Genomic DNA, 20,565 nt, shown 5'->3' with positions numbered 1-20,565 from the left:
CCCCAGATCAGAGTAGAGGCAAAGCAGGAGCAGGGGTGGCACCCACCCTTGGGGTACAACACACCACCTCATGAATGCTCCCAGGAAATCTCCAGAGGGAACCATGTGCCCTTTTCACCAGAGGAGGATACTGAGGTGAGGACCAGTAGGCTTTCCCAGGAACTGCACTGGATAAGCATACCCAGGGGAGGCAGGCACAGGAACTGCCTCCATCGTCCAGACCCCTTCTCCCCAGTATGGCTCAGGGGGTGGCCCAGGCTGAGGCCAGGAGTAGCTATCCATCCCCTGTGCCAAGAAAACAGGGACCCAGTCTCCTGTGTGAGGACAGAGGCAGGTGGCCCCTTTTGCCCTGAGCAGGAAGGGAGGTCTGGCCGGAGATGAGAGGTTTCTGGGGAAGCTTCCCTGCACTGACACAGGGAGAAAGCACTCAGAGGCAAGAACCCATTTGCCGCTGCCTTCCTGCTTCTGCAGACCTATCTGCTTGTGAGGCTGTGCCTGCAGGTGACCACAGAGGATGAGCCAAAGAGAAAAGCCAGCATGCCGTGAGGCCGGATACGGGACGCAGTGACCCAGGAAGGGATTAGAGAAAGTGAAGCAGCAAGAATGCAGAGAGAGGAGGTTGGAGTGCCCACGTGCCCCCACAGCGCCCATTCCAGGGTGAGCAGGAGCCTCTCATCTCTGCCGAGGTCTTTGCCAGAGGGGATTTTCACACGGGTTTGCCTGCCTGCTGGGGCTTCAGGCCATGGCCAGGGAGACTGTCATAGGAGTCTGAGGGCTCTTAAACTCCAGGTTCACACTCATAGGCTGAGACAGGACTGGGTACTCCCCCACCTCATACAGGTGATGGAGCTAAAGCAGGACACGGCGGAGGTCCACCTTGGCCTTCCTTCCATGGCCTTCAGGGACACAAGGACCCCCATCACCGCCGATCCTTTAGGCTGGGCCCAGCACCCTACACCTGCCCTTCACTTCCTACCCTCAGCCTCCCTGGGAGGCATTGACACAGTCCCTGTTTGATGTTACTGTTGCACACGGGGTGTGAAAAATCCCTTCTACTTGTTCAAGGGGGTGGTTATGGATTGGATCCCAAGAGTCAGGCAAGTCCTCTGTCTCCAGATGATGGTGGGGGTGAGGTGAGGACATGCTGATGTCCAGGATGACACATCTGCTTCATAAGGTGGCCCTGAGCTTAGGGATACGGAGGAGGGGGTCCTAACTCCATCCCTGAGGCTCCCCTCGCACTGCTCCTCACTTGCTGTTCTCCAGGGAAGAGGGACCTTCATTTAGTGAGCCTGGGGAACTCCCAGGTGAGCTCCTTTTTCCTCCTATTTGGGAACCAGCTGTCTACAGGAGACCTATTCTCTTGCATTGGCCACGCACACCAGTGGGAAGGGAATGTTCTGTCTTGTAGGGGAGGCTCCCCGCCCAGCATCTTCTGTGACAGGGGGATTCCTATAATGGGATTCAGTGCTAGAAAGCCACTTGGCTGCAGACATGAGCCATGGTCCCCAAGATCTGTTTTATCAGATAAAAGTGTTATCTGGCCTGTTGCCTCTTCCTTTTCCTCCTTAGTTCTGTGGACTCCTACTGAGCCATCCTTGGTGACTGGCAGGACCTAGATGGGGCTTTGGGGACAAGAGGGTGGCTCAGGGGCAGCCAGCCCTGCCTTTGAGATGCTCACAGTGGAAAGGGGAAGAGAAGGTGCAGCTGGAGCTTTGGCAACAGAATAAGTCATTTCACCATGACACCATGGCAGGTATCACTTCCATCAGGAAGCCCTCCATGAAGCCCTGCTGGGGGCTTAATGTAAACATCAACATCACTGGTGTCCTGGTGACTTGCCTGCTTCCCCCTCTAGATGGAGAGCTCTGTGAGTCCAGGTGCTTTGCCTACATTGGTCAGTGCTGATTACCCAGTGCCAGGCACAAGAGATATTTGTTCAGTGAATGAATGGAAGCTCTGGAAGATCAGGCTTCCTGGGTTCAGAGGACAAGCGGGACTGGCTGTTCAGGGCTCCAGGAGGAGTCCCTGAGGAGCAGGACTGCACTGCAGGCTGAGGGTCTGGCAGATGGTGGATGATGATTGGGAATTGGTGGTGGGGTGAGAGGGATCCATCAGAGAATGGGTGTGGACAGGTCCTGGGCTGGGGTCCATGTCCACAGTGTACCCTGCTTGCTGAGTGACCCAGGTCCCCACAGCCTGTCTGTGGGCCTGGCCCTCCCCATTGGGTAGAAAAAGGGATCAGGTGATCAGGCAGAAGCAGGACAACTCTGAGAGGAGCCCAATTTGTCTGGTGATGAATGTGGGGCCAGGTTGCCATGGGGAGGGTGCCATGCGTCTGGCTCCCTTGGACACCTGTCTCACCTTTCTGGAGATTCTGTAGGTGCTCTCTGTGGTTGGAGCTGTAGTTCCAGCCTGGGATGCTGAGGATCTGAAGGTGAAGACTTGGGAGCAGAGTCATGGGCTTTTGCTGCTGGGGTCCTGGGAGATTCTGGGCAGTCTCTGCAGGGCGGACAAACAGAGCCAGGACAAAGATTGGGGCCAAGCTCCTCCTGGCAGCGGGAGCTCTGCACACCATGTGCCCTCGTACAGGTGATCCAGCTCCTGCCCACGTGTGCCCCACAGGGAGGACAGCCTGAAGCACCTGCTGGTCCCAGCACTTCAAGCATCCCCTTTCCTACCTTTGCCCACAGACATCCTTCCACCTGGATGCCTTTCCTCCCACCTGTCCAGGGGCTCAGATCACAGAGTCTAACAGCTGGAAGGACCCTGAATCTCTAGTCCAGCCATTTCAAAGTACAGATGGGGAGTCTACCGCCCAGAGAGGTAATGGGGTTTGTTCCAGATCACAGGGCAGTTTCAGGCAGAGCCTCTATTTCAATGCAAGGTGTGGGATGCCAGCTCTTCTCTTGTTTCATCATCCCTGGCCTTCATGCTAAGAAGGCACCTCAGCTCCCTCCTCCTTCCAGGAAAAGCCCTTTCAGCTCTGGGCTCCAGCTGGGGCACCACCTCCTCACAGTCCCCTGGCCACAGTGATTGGTCCAGTCTTGGACTATGAGCTTCTCCCTGCACCAGTCAGAAGCTTTCCCTGGGACTTCTGCACTTGAGCTGGGAAGATTGAGCTCAGTCGTTTTGCTGAGGTTGGGAGAGAAGAAGCATGACAGAAAATCAAGCAGGCTCCACCCCAGCCCCAGAGCCTAATGCAGGGTTTGATCCCATGAACCTGAGATCATGACATGAACAGAAACCAGGAGTTGGCTGCCTACCGACTGAGCCACCCAGGTGCCCCTAGGTGTTTCATTCATTTATTGATGCTCCCCACAGACTCCTGGACCTGGGGCTGGGCTCCAGGAGCAGCTTGCTGGTGGCTGGCTTGCGGAACTGCTGAGCCAGTGCTGGCTGTGGGTAGGATGGAGCTCCTCCTTGTCTGTCCTCTGCACAGAAGGCTGGCATGACCCACGACATGGCTGCTGGCTTCCTCCAGACAAGGCTCTGGGGGAGAGCACTCCATGACCGCTGCCCTGGGGCACATGGAATTTGGGACTCTGCTGAGAATTGGACAGCACTGGTTTATCCTAAGTGAAATAAGTCAATCAGAGTACAACAATTACCATGGGATTTCACTCATATGTGGAATTTAAGAAAAACAAACAGGATCATAGGGGAAGGGATGGAAAAATAAAAAAAGATGAAACCTGAGAGGGAGACAACCCAAAAGACTCTAGGAAAAACTCTAGGAACAAACTGAGGGTTGCTGGAGGAGAGGTGAGTGGAGAGATGGGGTAACTGAGTAATGGGCATCAAGGTGGGCACATGATGTGATGAGCACTGGGTATGATACGCAACTGATGAGTCACTGAACTCCTCCTCTGAAACTGACAACACGTTATCATTAAATAATTGAATTTAAATAAAATAAATAAAAAAATTGACATCAATGCTCAGATACTGGCGATAGCGGTGGAGCACCGAATGGTGATGTCCAAGGGCCACCCCCTCTTCTGGCTCAGGTGACAGCACGGCTGTAGGTGCCGCTCCTCCTGCTCCTGTCCCTGCCTCCCTACATGTTGGGAGCGCTGTTCTCTGTTAGGAGACCAGTCGCCGGTGGACAGCAAGTGACAGCCAGCTGCAGCCCCTGCCCACCTGCCATTGGGATGCGGCTGCCTGGCTGGCTTCCCATGCTCACGCAGCTGGTGCTGCTGCTGTTCCTGGTGGCACAGCCCGTGAGCCCCGTCAGGGTCTTCATGGTTCCTCATAGTCACATGGATGTGGGCTGGATCTACACGGTGCAGGCAGGTGTCTTTTCACCATCCCCCAGAACCCCCTGGACTTCAACTTCCTTCTCTCTGCCAGATCCCGAGGTGGGTTTGAAGCCTGGTGTTGGCTGACATCCTCAAGAGAGCAGCCTGGGTTACGACCTGACTCTGCTGGAGACTAGGAAGACTCAAAGACTTTGGCTGCTTGGCTCTAGTCTTTGGCCTCAGTTTCCTCATCCATGCTAGGGATAGTCAGGTGAAAAGACATGGGCCTGACTCAGGCCATGGTCACAGTCCATGACTGGGGCACCTCGGGTGGACTCTGTTCCCTTTCTGAGCCCCATGTCCCCCTTCTGTATGATGGCACAGGCCTCCAACACTTTGCATGGGCTGTTCCCTCTGCCCAGAGGCCTTCCTTCAACAAGACAGCTGGTCCTAGTCCCCCCAGTCCTGTGTGTGGCTCCAGAAAAGACAATTTCTGGTGGGGCCTTCCTGGCATCCCTGTGTGTGCCCCTATTCCCTTCCCCTCCTCCCCTCCATGCACATTTGGTAGGGGGCTTGGTGCCAGTCCCTTGTCCCCACCAGAAGGCTAGCTTCACAGGCCAAGGGCTTCACACGTTATATTTCCTGGCATGTTCTCACCACCCTGACAGACAGAAGAGGTGCACCAGCTATTGCTGACTGAGTGAATGAATGCAGGAATGGATGAATGAATGTAGGAATAAATGATCAAATGATCAAATGAATGAATGAATGAACACAGGAATGAATGAATGCAGGTATGAATAAGTACAAGAATGAGTGAAAGCAAGAAGGAATGAATGCAGGAAAAGGAGCAAGAAGAGACTGAGATTTACTCAAGATCTTGGGTCAGGTGACTGTGTATTGTCACCCAGGCCGCCTCCAGCTCTTTTGCGGGAACAGGAAAGAAACCCAGAAGAGAACAAACACTCTCTGGGATTAGGGATACAGTAACTTTTCTGTGGACATTATTGAGAGGCATCTGGACTTCAGTGGGAGAGGGAAGCAGCAAGAGGATCTGACACTGGAGGTGGGGGCAGGAGTAGTCCAGTCCTGGGGTGCACTGGGCAGCCTCTCTGGGGACACTCTGCTGCCTGTGGAGATTGCTTAATGGTGGGGAAGTATACATGGTGCCCTCAGTTACAGAAGAGGAAACTGAAGCCCAGAGAGGGTTGGGGTCTTCCCTGAGGGAACCCAGGAATGATCCCGCTTTCTGAGATCTCGCTGCCAGGGATCTTTGCATTTCATTAAGGAGCCCCTCTGGGCACCACCATGTGCCAGCCTAGAGACACATATAGGAAGCAGCCACAGCTGGACCCACAGAGCCTCCAGCCTGGGGGAGACAGGCTGGCAGATGCCCATGACCACCTGGGGGCCCGAGTGCAGCTCCTCTCAGCTTCAGTTCTCAACATTAACTCCCCTCATCCCAGCCCAGACGGGCCCCATGGGGTCCCTGGACCTCCTCCCTGTCACTCCGTGGCTTCACTGGGCTGCCTCCCTACTGTACCCTCAGAGCCAGCTACTGTGCCCCTCATGGAAGCTGTCTGTATCCTCTGGACACGTTGTATGTCATGGTCTAGAATTTCAGGGCCAGCTACTGTGCCCTCTCGGGAAAGGCATCCTTGTCCCCTGGGCACGTCCTGTGTCATGGTCTGGAACATCACCTCTCTCCCTAGAACAGCAGGATCTCATTAGAGGCAGGGAGCCATGTCACTGTCTCAGGACCAGCCAGCACTGTGTGTCCGGCACAGAGTGGCCCCCATGTGCCTCTACTGGATCGGCAAAGGAGGAAGAGAGGGAAGAGTCCAGGGCAGATGCCCATAGGGAATGGTGGGGTCCAAGGACCCTGTGTCACTGGGGATTGTAGTACTGGATCCTTGGGGCCAAGCCTCTGGTAGCCTCCACGAGGTCTGGTGTGATGTGGTGCCCCCTCCACAGGAAAGCCTGCTGGCCTACGTGGCCAATGTCTACACCTCCGTGGTACAGGAGCTCATGCTCCAGAAACATCGCTGCTTCATCACCATGGAGCAGGAGTACTTCTTGCTGTGGTGGGATGGCCTCGCCTCAGACAGGCAGAAACACCAGATACTGCTGTCTGCAGGGGCTTCTGGGAGGGACTCCTGGGCAGGGAAGCCCATTGTCCGAGGCTGTGTGGCCTGAAGCTCCCAGAGCAGGTACACTGGGTGCTTCACATGGCTTGTTTAGCTCAGTTTGTGCTCAGACCCCACCCACAAGGTTTTATCCACCTTTGTAGCTGTTGGTGTGAAATGGCACTCTGACAAGTCAGCCATGCACTCATCTGGTGCAGAATGGGGTCTCTTTGGACCCCCATCTCCCGCTTCACCTATCATCTGCATGGGCTCATGACTTGCAGCTGACCGCCCTGCCCAGGGTGCCCCAGTGCTTGCATTTAAAGTGGGTTGCAGAAGGCATCAAGGGGTGCAGGGTCAGAGAGGCCCTGGGAAGCAGGTCTCCACAGGGGGGCAGCCTGGGACTCGGTTCAGCCTCAGGCAGGGGTAGCATTCTGTGAGCTTCAGGTCCTGCCTGTGTAAATGGGAGTGAATTCCCCCTCCACAGGTCTACTGGGTTCAGATGAATGTGAGATGTGTTCACCTGGGAGGACACTGTGGACCTGGTCTCCTCCCTGACATTCACCTTCTTTCAGAAAAGTCACTGAACATGAGGGTCAGGAAGACGAGATACTTGCCCAAGTGGCAACAGCCTGTGGAGTCGTGAGGAGGAGCCTTGCACAGTGTGAAGACTGGCCAAGTGCCAGGTGCTGGCCTCTACTTCTTACGTCACCATGTCCTCCCAACAGGTTGTATGGTGGGGATAGTTATTGCATGCTGCACAGATGGTCCTGGTTCAAAGAGGGCAGGTGAATGACCCATGGTAGCACAGCTGATACTGGATGGGTGGGACACAGCCAGGCAGGTCTGAGTGAAGCGGATCTCTCAGGGTGTCCATGGGGTGGCCTGGCCCCTAACTGGACACCCCCAAACCCAACTGTCTTTCCTGATCCTTGAGGATGGATGTGACCCACCAGAGTCCCAGGCAGATCACTCACAGCACAGCTCCCTGGAAGCAGGGAATTTTCTTTACTTACTCCCATGAACTCTCAGTGCCTGGAAAGTGCCTGGGATGTGGTAGGTGCTCCTGTAAAGCAGTATGCAGCAGGAGCCCATTCAATCTTCCTGGAGTGAATAATCATGACCCTGAAGGTCCTGAAAACAACTGCAAAATACAGTCTCCAAATAGCTCACTGGACTCATCAAAACTGCCTCTCCCTACTGCCCATGTCTCTATCCCTCCATTCCTTCATTTATTTTAAAAAGACTTACCAGCCTAAAAAGGAAGACCCATTGATATGCTGTGTACAAAAGACTCATTTTAGACTGTAAGTCACCTCCAGATTGAAAGTGAGAGGGTAGAAAACCATTTATCATGTAATGGACATCAAAAGAAAGCTGGGGTGGCAATCCTTATATCCGACAAATTAGATTTAAACCAAAGACTGTAATAAGAGATGAGGAAGAACACTATATTATAATTAAGGTGTCTGTCCAACAAGAAGATCTAATCATTGTAAATATTTATGCTGCTAACATGGGAGCCTCCAATTATATAAACCAGCTAAAAGAAAATGAAGGAAACACATATAATAATACTGTAATAGTAGGCAAGTTGAACACCTCCCTCACTGTAATGGACAGATGATCTACTGGATCAGATGGTCTTCACAGATACATTCAGAAACTTCCATTCTAAAGCAAGAGAATACACATTCTTCTTGACTGCACATGGAACATTCTCTAGAATAGATCACATACCAGGTCACAAATCAGGTTCTCAACCGGTACCAAAAGACTGGAATCATTCCCTGCGAGTTTTCAGAACACAATGCTTTGAAACTGACACTCAGAAGAGGAAGTTTGGAAAGAATTCAGAAATGCGGAGGGTAAAGAGCATCCTAGTATATAATGAATGGGTCAACCAGGAAATTAAAGAAGAATTTTTAAAAATTCATGGAAACAAATGAAAATAAAAACACAACTGTTCAAAGCCTTTTAGATGCAGGACACTTTGGTGGCTCAGAAGTTAAACATCTGCCTTTGGCTCAGGTCATGATCCCAGAGTCCCAAGATAGAGCCCCGCATTGGGCTCCATGCTCTGTGGGAAGCCTTCTTCTTCCTCTCCCTGTACCTCTGTTTGTATTCTCTCTCTCTCTCTCTCTGTCAAATAAATAAATAAATAAATAAATAAATAAATAAAATCTTTAAAACCAAAACCAAAACCAAAACCAAAAACCTTTGAGATTCAACAAAGGTGGTCCTAATGGGGGAGTATATAACACCAAGCCTTTCTCAAGAAACCAGAAAGGTCTCAAATACACACACTAACCTTATACTTAAAGGAGCTGGAGAAAGAACAGAAATAAAGCCTAAACCCAGCAAAAGAGAATTAATAAAGAATAGAGCAGAAATCAACAAAACTAGGAGCTGATTCTTTGAAAGAATTAGGATTGATAAATCCCTGGGCAGACTTAACATAAAGAAAAGAGAAAGGGCCCACATAAATAAAATCACGAATGAAAGAGGAGAGATCACAAGCAACACCAAAGGAATACAAACAATTATAAGTGCATACTATGAGCAACTATATACCAACAAATTAGGCAATCAGGAAGAAATGGATGCATTTCTAGAAACATATGAACAACCAGAACAGAAACATGAAGAAATAGAAAACCTGAACAGACCCATAACTGACAAGGAAATTGAAGAAGCAATAAAAAATCTCCAACAAACAAGAGTCCACGCCTGAATGGCTTCCCAGAGGAATTCTGTCAAACATTTAAAGAAGAGTTAATACCTGTTCTTCTAAAGGTGTTTCAAAAAATAGAAATGGAAGGAAAACTTTCAGGCTTGTTCTAAGAGGTCAGCATTACCTTGATCCCCAAACTAGACAAAGACCGACCAAAAACAAGAATTATAGACCAATAGCCCTCATGCACATGAATGCAAAAATCCTCACCAATATCCTAGCCAATAGGAACCAACAGTACATTAAAAGGATTATTCACCAAGACCAAGTGGGATTTATCCTGGGCTGTAAAGGTGGTTCAACATTTACAAATCAATCAGTATAATACACTGCATAACTAAAAGACAGGACAAGAACCATATAATCCTGTCAGTAGATACAGAAAAAGCATTTGACAAAGTAAAACATCCTTTCTTGATCATAAGTCTTCATGATGTAGGGATAGAGGGAACATACCTCAATAAAAGCCATATATAAAAAGTCCACAATGGGGAAAAACTGAGATCTTTTCCCCTAAGGTCAGGAACATGGTTGGGATGTCTGCTCTCACCACTGTTGTTCAACATAGTATTGGAAGTCCTAGTCTTGGCAATCAGACAACAAAAAGAAATAAAAGGCATCCAAATTGGCAAAGAAGAAATCAGACTCTCTCTCTTTGCAGATGATATGATACTCTGTGTGGAAAACCTAAAAGACTCCACCCCAAAATTGCTAGAACTCATACAGGAATTCAGCAGAGTTGCAGGATATAAAATCAATGCACAGATATCAGGTGCATTTCTATACACTGAGACAAAAGAAAGAGAAATCCCATTTACAGTAGTGCCCCAAACCATAAAATACCTAGAAACAGACCTAACCAAAGAGGCAAAGGATCTGTACTCAGAATACTATAGAACACTCATGAAAGAATTTGAGGGAGACCGAAAGAAATGGAAAAATGGTGAGGATGTGGAGAAAGGGAAACCCTTTTACACTGTTAGTGGGAATGCAAGTTGGAGCAGCCATTTTGGAAAACAGTGTGGAGATTCCTTAAGAAATTAAAGCGAAAATGAACTTTTGGGACTTCATCAAGATCAAAAGCTTCTGCACAGCAAAGGAAACAGTCAACAAAACAAAGAGGCAACCCCCCAAATGGGAGAAGTTATTTGCAAATGACAGTACAGACAAAAGATTGATATTCAGGATCTATAAAGAACTTCTCAAACTCAACACACACAAAATAGATAATCACGTCAAAAAATGGGCAGAAGACATGAACAGACACTTATCCAATGAAGACGTACAAATGGCTATTAGACTCATGAAAAAATGCTCATCATCACTAGCCATTAGGGAGATTCAAATTAAAACTACATTGAGATACTACCTTACACCAGTTAGAATGGCCAAAATTAGCAAGACAGGAAACAACGTGTGTTGGAGAGGATGTGGATAAAGGGAAACCCTCTTACACTGTTGGTGGGAATGCAAGTTGGTGCAGCCACTTTGGAGAACAGTGTGGAGATTCCTCAAGAAATTAAAAATAGAACTTCCCTATGACCCTGCAATTGCACTACTGGGTATTTAGCCCAAAGATACAGATGTAGTGAAAAGAAGGGCCATCTGTACCCCAATGTTTATAGCAGCAATGGCCATGGTCGCCAAACTGTGGAAAGAACCAAGATGCCCTTCAACGGACGAATGGATAAGGAAGATGTGGTCCATATACACTATAGAGCATTATGCTTCCATCAGAAAGGATGCCAACTTTTGTAGCAACATGGATGGGACTGGAAGAGATTATGCTGAGTGAAATAAGTCAAGCAGAGAGAGTCAATTATCATATGGTTTCACTTATTTGTGGAGCATAACAAATAACATGGAGGACACGGGGAGATGGAGAGGAAAAGGGAGTTGGGGGAAATTGGAAGGGGAAGTGAACCATGAGAGACTATGGACTCTGAAAAACAACCTGAGGGTTTTGAAGGGGCGGGGGGGTGGGAGGTTGGGTGAGCCAGGTGGTGGGTATTAAGGAGGGCACGTATTGCATGGAGCACTGGGTGTGGTGCAAAAAACAATGAATACTGTTACGCTGAAAAGAAATTTAAAAAATGCAAAAAAAAAAAAAGAATGTGGTTATAATTTCTCCTTGCCTCAGTTTTAGAGGAGGACCCTCCCAGGTATTTGAGGCAAGAAGGGGGTTGCTACTCTTGTATGAAGCACGTATGAGTGCCTGCTGTGTGCTGCACACTGGGGATGGGTACAGCCAGGCCTCTCCTGAAGGATTTGTCATGAGCTCTCCACTGGGGAGCTGTGCTCATATACCTCACAGCTTCAGGGAACCCAGAGAGAGGTACTGGGTAAGAGTCTTTGGTCTTGAGCTTTAGGGACCAAAAGCCTGGAGAAGATCAGGATCAGCTTGGAAGGGGGTCATTGAGGTTCTCTTGTTCGGAGGTAACAGACATGGAAGGGGCTGCTGGTTGGGCGGAGTGTGGACAAGCTCCTGGATTCAGAGCAGCTGGACAAGAGGTGTGGGCAGGCGAAGTGGGGGCAGGGCAGCTGGAGGCCACTGGGGAGCAGGTGTTCACAATCATCCTTCCAGGATGCCATGAGTTGCCTGCCTGGCCACCTCTGGGTCTCAGGTTCCCAATTCCCAGAGAGGGGATCTGATTGGCCAGCAGGCTGGTGCTCCAGGATGAGTCAGTTGTTCCTTCCAGGAAGCTGGGAGCCCTTTCCACAGAGGGGGATGGCCCCATGCCTGAGGAGGGCCCATGGCTAGGTCAGGATCACCCACTGGTCCCACTCTGGTCTCTCTTGGTTGAAAGTGAGAGAAACTCAACATTCACTGGCTGAGCCCCCCAGCAAACTCTACCTGAGGTGCGTGCACATGACTGTGGGAAGGGCAGGGTGCAGTTGGTGCTCAGCAGGCTGGACCTTGACGAGTCCATCCCTCTCCCTCACTCTCAGCTGTGCTTCTCCCTGTCTGCAAACTTCTTTATCCCTCTTACTGGGATGAGGCTGTGAACTCCTGTGTCATGCATCACCCCTTCCACCTCATCCCCTGCAGAAGGACTGAGCTCAATCTTCCCAGGCTCAGGTGCAGAAGTCCCAGGGAAAGCTTCTGATTGGTGCAGAGAGGAGCTCGTGGTCTGAGCCTGGACCAATTACTGTAGCCTGGGGACTGCAAGGAGGTTGTGCCCCAGCTGGAGCCCAGAGCTGAAAGGGCTTTCCTCGAAGGAGGAGTGGGCTGAGGTGCCTTCTGAGCTGGGAGGCCATGGATGACAAAACAAGAGAGGAGCTGGCATCCCACAGCTTGCATTGAAATCAGGGCTCTGCTGAACCTGTGGTCTGGAACAAACCCCATCACCTCTCTGGGTGGTAGACTCTCCATCTGTACATTGAAATGGCTGGACTAGAGATTCAGGATCCTTCTGGCTCTTAGACTCTGTAATCTGAGCCCCTGGACAGGTGGGAGGAAAGGCATCCAGGTGGAATGACGTCCATGGACAAAGGCAGGAAAGGGATGCCTGAGGCACTGGGACCAGCAGGTGCTTCAGGCTGTCCTCCCTGTGGGATACACATGGGCAGGAGCCAGATTGCCTAAACAAGGGCACATGGTGTGCAGAGCTCTCACTGCCAGGAGGAGGAAGTTGGCCCCAGTGCTTGTCCTGGTTCTGTGTGTCCGCCCTGCAGAGACTGCCCAGAATCTTCCAGGTCCCTGGCAGCAAGAAGCCGTGAAACTGCCCCCAAGTCTTCACCTTCAGATCCTCAGCATCCCAGGCTGGAACTACAGCTCCAATCACAGAGAGCACATGCAGAATCTCCAGAAAGGTGAGGCAGGTGTCCAAGGGAGCCAGACTCATGGCACCCTCCCCATGGCAACCTGGTCCCACGTCCATCACCAGACAAAGTGGGCTCCTCTCAGAGTTGTTCTGCTTCTGCTTGGTCACCTGATCCCTTTTTCTACCCAATGGGGAGGGCCAGGCCCAAAGACAGGCTGTAGGAGACCAGAGTCACTCAGCAAGCAGGGTACACTGTGGACATGGACCCCAGCCCAGGACTTGTCCACACCCACTCTCTGTTGGATCCCTTTCACCCCACCAACAATTCCCAATCATCATCCACCATCTGCCAGACCCTCAGCCTGCAATGCAGTCCTGCTCCTCAGGAACTCCTCCTGGAGCCCTGAACAGCCAATCCCACGATCTTGGGGACCATAGCTCATGCCTGCAGTCAAGTGGTTTTCTAACACTGAACCCCATTACCAGGAATCCCTCTGTGACAGAAGATGTTGGGCGGGGAGCCTCCCCTATAAGGCAGAGCGTTCCCTTCCCACTGGTGTGTGTGGCCACATGCAAGAGAATAGGTCTCCTGTAGACCGTTAGCTCCCAAATAGGAGGAGAAAGGGGCTGGCCTGGGGGTGCCCCAGACCCACTGAATGAAGGTCCCTCCTCCCTGGAGAACAGTGAATAAGGGGCAGAATTAGGGGAGCCTCGGGGATGGAGTGAGACCATCCCCCATCTCCCCGAGCTCAGGGCCACCTTATGAAGCAGGTGTGTCATCTTGGACATCAGCGTTTCCTTTACCCCACCCCCACCAACATCAGGAGACAGAGAACCTGCCTAACCCTCGGGATCCAGTCCATAGCCAGCCCTTGGAACAAGTAGAAGGGAATTTTTACACCCCGTGTGCAGCAATAGCATCAAAGGAACTCTTTCAGTGCCTCCCAGGGAGGCTGAGGGTAGGAAGTGAAGGGCAGGTTCGAGTGCTGGGCCCAGACTAGAGGATCGGTGCTGATGGGGTTCCTTGTGTCCCTGAAGGCCACAGAAGGAGGGCCAAGGTGGACCTCTGCCATGTCCTACTGCAGCTCCATCACCTGTGTGAGGTGGGGGAGGACCAGGTCCTGTCTCAGCCTGTGAGTGTGATCCTGGAGGTAAGAAGACTCAGACCCCTGTGACAGGCTCGCTGGCTGTAGCCTGAAGCCCCAGCAGGCAGGTAAACCCCAGTGTGAAAATCCCCTCTGGCAAAGACCTTGGCAGAGATGCCTGGGGCACTCAAGCTCACCCTGGAGTGGGTGCTGTGGGGGCACGTGGGCACTCCAACCTCCTCTCTCTGCATTCTTGCTGCTTCTCCTTCTCTGGTCCCTTCCTGTGTCACTGCGTCCCTCAGCTGGCCTCACTAGCATCCTGGCTGTTTCTCTTTGGCTCATCCTCTGTGGTCACCAGCAAGCACAGAGTCAGAAGCAGATAGGTCTGCAGAAGCGGAAAGGCAGTAGCAAATGGGTTCTTGCTTCTGAGTGATTTCTCCCTGTGTCAGTGCAGGGAAGCTTCCCCAGAAACCTCTCACCTCCTGGCCAGTCATCCCTTCCTGGTCACCAGAAGGGGCCACCTGCCTCCGTCCCTGCACAGGATACTGGGTCCCTGCTTTCTAGGCACAGGGGATGGATAACTACTCCTGGCCTCAGCCTGGGCCACCCCCTGAGCCATACTGGGGAGAAGGGGTCTGGACGATGGAGGCAGTTCCTGTGCCTGCCTCCCCTGGGTATGCTTATCCAGTGCAGTACCTGGGAGAGCATGCTGGCTCCGGTCTCAGTGTCCTCCTCTGTGAAATGGGCACATGGTTCCCTCTGGGGATTTCCTGGGAGCATTCATGAGGTGGTGTGTTGTATCCCAAGGGTGGGTGCCACCCCTGCTCCTGCTTTGCCTCTACTCTGATCTGGGGCCTCAGGGGTAGCTCACCCTCCCTGTGCTCCTGTCCCTCAGGTCATGCTGCAGGGGCTCGGGTCCGTGGTGGAAGTGGAGGAGCGCTCGCTCACAGGGACCTGGGATGTGAGTACGTTGCACCACTGGAGCTGGAAGACATGGGATGGTCCCCACAGCAGAGGTTTGGGAGACCCTGGTCAGGCTGAGCCTGGGAATCCCAGCCTGCCCCCAAACTGGCTCAGGAGCTGGCCAGACCTTGTTTAGATCATTTATGGCCTGTGTGACCTTGAGCAGGCTACTTGGCTTCTCTGATTCTGTACCATCCAGAATCTACCATGGATCCGTGTGTGTGTGCATGCCTGTGTGTGTGTCTGCAGATTGCATCACCAGCCTCTGTCCTGGGTGCATCCTGAACTGGCAAGCATATTCCAGGGGGTCTGACATCTGTCATGCTGTGTCTCACAGCGCATACACCACCATTGGCTCCTGGGAACCACAGGCAGCTTCATGCCCCCAAGTCTTTCCCATGCTGTTCCCTCTGTCTGGATGACCCTTGCCCTCTTCCTTCCTGCCTGCTCCTCCTCAAGCGCAGTCTGGGGCTGGGTCAGGTTCCTCCTCAATTCTCCTCTCCTCCATTCTCCTCTCCCCCTCATTTCTCTTTCCCACGAATCTTCTCTGTCCACTGCACACAGCAGAGTGCCTTCTTCATAGCTGGACACTTAGTCACTTATGAATAGATAGATGGGTGATGGATGGAGAGATGGATGGATGAGTTATGGATAGATTTTTGATAGATGGATGGATGGATGAGTCTATTGGAGTATGAATGTTTGAATGGGTGGAAGGATGGATGGATTGATGAATGGACTAATGGATCATGGACGGATGGATGGGTGGAAGAATGGATGAAGAGGTTTCCCTCTCAAGGTTGAATTTAGTGGAACCCAGTAATATAAAGTGCAGCCCCACCAGGTGGCCTCAGTGAGAAAACTCTAGGAATTGAGTGCTACACCCCATGGAAAATGACGTCATGTGTGGCCAGGACCACCTATATATTACGCTCATGGGAGGGCCAAAATGCAAGGGGCCCATGGCAGTGGGAGTCCTGGCAGGATGGGTCAGCCAAGGGCCTTCATCAAAGAGCCACATTAGAGTGTAGGTGGGTGCGGTGTATGAGGGGAATCTGGTGGAAACGCCCCAAGGAAGCAAGTGGTTCTGAGGACAGACCACCTCTGCTCCCCCAGGCAGCTCCAGCTCTCACTCGACATCCCTGCAAGGCACGAAGGTCACCATTTACCCGAAGGAAATCCAGACATTCTTCATCCACTTTCGTAGCAGTGAGCCCATGGCTGACTCTGTGACCTCAGGGCAGCCCCAGGAGCCCCAGGAAGAGGAACAGGACCCAGGACATGGAAAAGCAGCATGGGAGGATGAGGGAGGACCAGCTGCCCCCCTGATAGGCTGATGCAGAAAATGGTCAGGTTGGGGGGTTTGTTTTGCTTTAAATAAAAATTGCATTTCACATTTTCTCCTGGGGCTCTAGAGCTGGCCTCTCCTATCCTTCCGCCTGCATGATGTCTGCACACACACGCACTCCTCATGCCCATGCAGGTGTCAACAGGAAGCTCCCATAAGGCAGAGGGAAATACCCAGAGTGACAGGAAAGGCACCTGCCACACAGGCCTCACCCCCTCTTGCCCAGACCACCAATGTGATGTGCGGACCTACTGTGTGCCTAATGATGAGTGCGGGTGGGTTCCTGCCAGGACAGGGGGCCTTCTGAGCCCGTGGGGGGCAGAGTGGTCCATTTTAAAAGGCTATGGAAAGATGACCCCCAGGTCAGGTGGGCTTTGTGGGAAGAGCAGATGCCCCGAGGCCTGAGCCCCGACAGGCTGGGCGCTGTGAGCAGGGGCCAGGATCTGCTGGGTGTTTCTGCTCTCACTTCAGGGCTCCTGGGTGGCCCTCCGTGGACTGTGTTGGAAATCGTCCAGGTACCCGGTGTCGTGTGATGCTCTCCTAGGACAGGGACTTGGGGTGGGAGTGGGAGCCTGAAGAAGATTCCCAGCACCTTCAGCTGTATGGGGTCCAAGCCTGCCTGTGGGACTGATGGTGCATGGAATCGGTCTCTCCCTTGTCATCGAGGCAACTTTAGGGGCCCTTCCTGAGTCCCCTCAAAGCCATTCTTGTGTGTGCCAGGCTCTGTCCTGGGCACCTGAATGAAAGGATCTGGAAGCCTTCAGCACTTTGCGTGGTCCACATTCTTGACTCTGTCAGTGTGATCCAGAGTCCTTCCCTCTACTTTGCACTCCAGCCTCGGGTCGCATCCTTCTCTCTGTCGGTCACATCAGCCTTCTCCCAATGCCTCTGACACCCAAGCACCGTCTCACTCCAGGGCCTTGGCATGTGCCATCCCCTCTCCCCAGAAACTCCTACCAGCTGGCCTGCACTGCTCCCTCCCTGGCTCATTCAGGTGTCTGCTCCAGGTCACCTCCTCTGACCACTCTATGGCAGGTGTCACCAACACGGCCCTCCCCCTGCCAGTCTCCTCCCCTTCCAGGCTTTCTCTTCCTTCATGGCCCTTCCATCTGCCCTTGTTCATTATGGCAGGGATTGGCTGTCTCCTGCCTCTGGATGTGTGCTTCACAGAGGAGGAAACTTCTGGCTTTTCCCCACTGCATCCCCAGGCTGGAAGCAGACGTAAGCACACATGGCCCTTGATCAATGTATAATCCCTGGATCAAAGCTGCAGCGATGAAGGTTGTCTGTGGTTTCTGTTCAGAGAAGAATGAAGTGGGGAAGATGGGGGTCACCCCAGCCCCGTTGACCTCGTGCATCCAGGACAGTTGGCCTGGGACTGACCATCTCCTGGAAGGGCCATTCCTCCAGAGACCCTCACCCTGGTCCCAGCCTCCCCCAGGAGGGACCCTGAGTGCATGTCAAGGCTCTGGGTGATCAGGTTGGTCATCTGACGTGAGTCCCACGGTGTGTTGGGGGCTTCATCCCATGTCCAGACTGGAGCTCCTGCGCCCCGCATGGCCCACGCCTTCTAGACACCCAGGGTTGGTGGTTCAAAAGCGTGACAGGGGGACAAATTGCTCTGATCCGAGGGTGATCTGAAACCCTGCAGGGACCCAAGGGAGCTGGGTGCTCATGGCAATACAAGCTGACATGGGTGGAACGGCCATATCAGCTGAAGCAGCCCTGAGGGCATCACACCTGCTAGCTGGTCTGCCACAGCCCAGCCCGGCTGAGATACTGATGTGGAGCTCCGGGACCTTTACAACTCTGGGGGAATTAAGGGTGATCCAAAGCTTCCCTTAAGATGCAAGCACAAACCATAAATTATTCAGTGATCTGGATGCTGTTTGTGGGCAAATGGAAGCCCACTCTGCTTCCACTTGCCTGGTGCCCATGATGCTGTTTTCGGATTCTGACGCATCAACCCAGCTGCTGCCGTAAAATGCACGCGGTGTTTCTGGAACAAAACGATCTCCCACTGGGTCTTTGAGCTGCGGGCGAGGAGCTGGAATCTGAGCCTGGTTCCGTCAGGCACGGGCCGAAGGACACCCTCAGGGTCACCAGGACCCACTCTTGGATGAGTAGGAGCAGGTCAGCTGGGTTCCCCTGAGGATCATATGAGAACCTACAGGAATCTCATGGGTTCATGTAGGTCAGTGCCATGAGCCCCCATGGCATTCATTGATTCATTGATTCATTCGGTAGGTGGCTCTCCCTGGATGCTGGGCTGGCCTCCAGAGAGAGACCCACGGGGGAAAGAAATGTAGTCCTGGCTGTCTTGAGGGAGGTGAGTCCTTGGCCCATTTCACAGATGAGGAAGCTAAGGATTAGGGTGCCCCAGGGTGCTGTGGAGTTGCTCTTCTCCTCCTCACTAGTCCCTTGATGCTCCTGAATGCTCCACAGTGGACATGGCACATCTCCTCCAGGCGCTCCCTGACTGGGTCCATTTCATGGGCCACTGGGGCTTCTTCATCTGGGTTCTTTTCGTTGGCATTTAGCCTGATGAGGGTTCTCACTCTGAACTTTTCAGGACAGTCAACAATGGGATGGAATCTCTTAGTGGCTTTAAGAAACAGTAGACAAGTGTGGTCATTGCTGTTATGAACATTGGGGTACAGATGGCCCTTCTTTTCACTACATCTGTATCTTTGGGGTAAATACTAGTGCAATTGCAGGGTCATCGGGTAGCTCTATTTTTAATTTCTAAAGAATCTCCACATTGTTTTCCAAAGTGGCTGCACCAGCTTCATTCCCACCATGCCTTTCAAAAGACGAATGGATAAAGAAGATATGGTCCATATATACTATGGAGTATTATGCCTTCATCAGAAAAGATGAATACCCAACTTTTGTATCAACATGGACGGGACTGGAAGAGATTATGCTGAGTGAAATCAGCCAAGCAGAGAGAGTCAATTATCATATGGTTTCACTTACTTGTGGAGCATAAGGAATAAGACGGAAGACATTGGGAGATGGAGAGGAGAAATGAGTTGGGGGAAATTGGAGAGGGAGATGAATCATGAGAGACTGTGGATTCTTAGACACAAGCTGAGGGTTTTGGAAGGGAGTGGGTGGGGTGATGCGTGAGCCTGGTAGTGGGTGTTAAAGAGGGCATGTATTGCATGGAGCACTGGGTGTGGTGCATAAACATGAATCTTGGAACACTGTACAAATAAAAAAAATAAAAAGAATTTTAAAAGAGTAGTATATAAATAATAATAAAAAAGAAGCAGTAGGCAAAAAAGAGAGAGAAAGAGAGACAAGCCAAGAAGCAAATTCTGAACTCTAGAGAACAAACTGATGGTTACAGTGGGGAGGAAGGTGAAGGATAAGGGAAACAGGTGATGGGAATTAAGGAGTGTGCTTGTTGTGCCAGGCAGGCAGTGCTGATGGAAGAGATGAGTCGCTACATTTTACACTTGAAACTAATATTATACTGTATGTTAACTATACTGGAATTAAGATTTTAAACTTTAAAAAAGAAGAAAAAATGGACAGAGCTTCTGGAAACTGGCACAGGAATGAGGAGAAAACCAGACATGAGAACACAAATTCTGTGTGTGAGCTCTACCCACAACTCTGGGTTCACATGGCAGACATCAAATGGCCCAGCAGGTGTATAAGAACCACGCTGAGATTCTAGGTGCTCCCTCATGCAAGGGCAACATCTTACACTATCAGGTCAGAAGTTAAATGTTTGTAAAAGCAATACCCATGTGAGTAACATAATAGAATCCTGGACGTCTATAGCATAGTACTCACAACGTTCAGGACAGAAACCAAAATTCCTTGGTAGGGGAAGGAACACAACTCAGGAGAAAAGAGAGTCAGCTGGGACTCATCAAATGTTGGAACTTAGAGACAATAGTTTTTGTTTTGTTTTGTTTTGTTTTCACGTTTATCATCTCCGCATTAGCACTTTATTTTTTAAAAATTTCTTTTCAGTGTAACAGTATTCATTGTTTTTGCACCAAACCCAGTGCTCCAGGCAATACGTGCCCTCCCCAATACCCACCATTTGGTTCCCCCAACTTCCCACCCCCCACCCCTTCAAAACCCTCAGGTTGTTTTTCAGGGTCCATAGTCTCTCATGCTACCTTTCCCTCAGCTACCTTCTCCTCTCCATCTCCCCATGTAGAGACAATAGTTTTAAAGCAGATGGCATGTCCGGCTATCTCAGTTGGTAGAGCATGCGACTCTTGATCTTGGGGTCAAAGTTTGAGCTGCACACTGGGCGTAGTGGTTTTAATTAATTAAAA

Source organism: Lontra canadensis, unplaced genomic scaffold, assembly GCF_010015895.1.
Source record: "Lontra canadensis isolate GAN:19392208 unplaced genomic scaffold, GSC_riverotter_1.0 scaffold1, whole genome shotgun sequence".
NCBI lineage: Eukaryota > Metazoa > Chordata > Mammalia > Carnivora > Mustelidae > Lontra > Lontra canadensis.
This window is presented reverse-complemented; position numbering follows the sequence as displayed.